This window comes from Lactuca saligna, chromosome 1 (assembly GCF_052625555.1).
Source record: "Lactuca saligna cultivar CGN05327 chromosome 1, ASM5262555v1, whole genome shotgun sequence".
Lineage (NCBI taxonomy): Eukaryota > Viridiplantae > Streptophyta > Magnoliopsida > Asterales > Asteraceae > Lactuca > Lactuca saligna.
In genome coordinates, this window is record NC_136417.1 from 37,865,817 (window position 1) to 37,868,208 (window position 2,392).

Here is a 2,392-nt window from a genome sequence, read left to right on the forward strand (position 1 = left end):
CAACATGCTCAAACTTTTAACCTCACATGACATGACATATTTCAAAGTACAGCCCTAACCCGAAACCCGACACGAACTCGACACGAAAATAAAAGGGTTGAAACGACATGACATGTTAATTAAATGGGTCGGATTAAACTTTTAACCTCACATGACATGACATATTTCAAAGTACAGCCCTAACCCGAAACCCGATACGAACTCGATACGAAAATAAAAGGGTTGAAACGACACGACATGTTAATTAAATGGGTCGGATTAGGGTCAAACACTTTCAACCCGTTTAGTGTTTCGACACAACGCAAACCCGACACGACATGACACAATTGTCACATCTAGTTATACATGTATATGCAGAAAAACCTTTTTATTATTTTTATATTAAAAAAAACTTTTATATTATTATTTACGTTTCAAATAGGACCAAACTGCAAATTTTTAAACGAAATAACTGACTAAAAATATGATATGACATATATATATCCTTATATTTATTCGATTGTATGTAATAACACGTGGAAATTTACATCTATTTCGATTACTTTTGTTTGATTATGTTTTCTATATGAAACTATGCGGTTGATTTTCTCTCCATAAGTAATCGTTTTATCCCAATTAACATTAATATTGTATTAAAAAACAAAAATGTAAAAAACATTAGAATTTTAGTTGTTAATTTCTTTTAAATATTTATTATTATTTTTTTCAAATGATAACTATTAATATAATATTTTTTTTCTTCCGAAATCAAACTATTTAATTGACACACTATCAATCTTTATATTTTTTGTGCTAGACATGTTAAGATTACATGACATCAAAAAAACTAAAAAAACATATGTGACAACGTACTAAAAGTGTTACTATTCCCTCCGGTTTAACGGTTTTTCTAAACATAAAAATAATATAAATATATTTTATATACATGTATAATTGGTTGTAAATTTTATATAAAAAATTTGATGATATAGTACAATAATATGAAAATATATAAATCGAAATTTTTATCATGTATTATCATGATTCCATATAATAATTAGCTAGGTGATAAATTTAAGTGTACATTTATATGAATGTTTATATATTACGAAAAAGTTAAATTGGCCAAACATGTTGAGAAAATCATCCCTCGTTTTGCGAGAAAACGACATGTTATAATCTCCGATCAATTTAATTCTTTTGTCCTAACATATAAACAAAATAATTAGAAACATCCTTCATCACAATATTTTTTAGGAGAAGATTTTGGAAGTAGAAAGCTAAAGGGTTAAGCAAAGAAAAAAAAAAGTCGAAAACACACACATTAATAATTCCACAATAAAGATTCAAATTCATTGGAAACCACATTTTTCTGACCGGAAAAATGCCCACCGTCGTCGTCACCGCTTTTATTAATCCATTCATGTGGTGGGTAGAGCCATCCATCCACCATCGAGTCGATGTACACGAACTCGTTATTCAACTCAGCAGAGTCAAAACTCGTCCCAAGAATTGGAAGCTCCGTTATCTCACTCAGTTCCTCCGGCTCCGACACCACCGTGGAGGGTGCAGGTGGAAAGTCAAACGTGTCCATGGCAGCTGCTTTAGCTGCTGCAGCCTGAACATCCCTCGGAGACGACGAAATGGGTCGAGGCAACGACCCAACCAAATCCGGAAAATTAATAATGGCCGAGTTACCCTTGATGCTAAGTGCAGCGACGTCGTGTGCACGAGCAGCCATTTCAGGGTTCCGGTAAGTTCCGAGCCATATCCGTGATTTCTTCCTCGGCTCACGGATTTCAGACACCCATTTGCCCCAGTTACGCATTCTAACGCCGCGGTAGATAGGGTGCTTGGTGCTGGAATCTCGGCTTCTCTTGATGGTTTTGGTTTTAGGGTGTTTTGGTTTGTGGTGAGGTGAAGAAGGTGGTGAAGGGAAGGAGTTGGAGCTGGAATCATCAGGTTCAGAGTTGAGATTATCTGCACTCATTGTTAGTTGTTACTGAAAAAACTTATGATTGGATGCTGATAAGTGCATATATTCACGAAGTGTTCGTTAGAAAGCAAGACTGAGGAAAAAGTTGCAATCTTTTGGGGGGTTTGTAGAAGACGAACGATGAGCTTTAACCTGATTGAGCCATTTCTGAATAAATGATACATTTATAAACAGTATATATCATATGAGAGAGAGAGAGAGAGGTTATCGTACAAATGGGGTCCCTTTCTCTTTAAGCACTAGAGACGGAAAGAAAAATCTAGTTGCTATGGTCTACTAGTGGTAACTCGACTTGTATTTTACCACACGGTTAATGCCTCGCATTTTTATTTATTTATTTTTTTTTTTAGTTTTGGTTATTTAATTGTTTTTGCAGTTTTAAAAATTAAACTTTTATATATATATATATATATATAT

The 2,392-nt window shown here is 33.9% G+C and overlaps 1 pseudogene; it reads right to left on the reverse strand.

Annotated features, from left to right (window-relative positions):
- Positions 1 to 1,113: 1,113 nt before the first annotated feature.
- Positions 1,114 to 2,154, reverse strand: LOC145032932 (dehydration-responsive element-binding protein 3 pseudogene; annotated as a pseudogene).
- Positions 2,155 to 2,392: the final 238 nt, after the last annotated feature.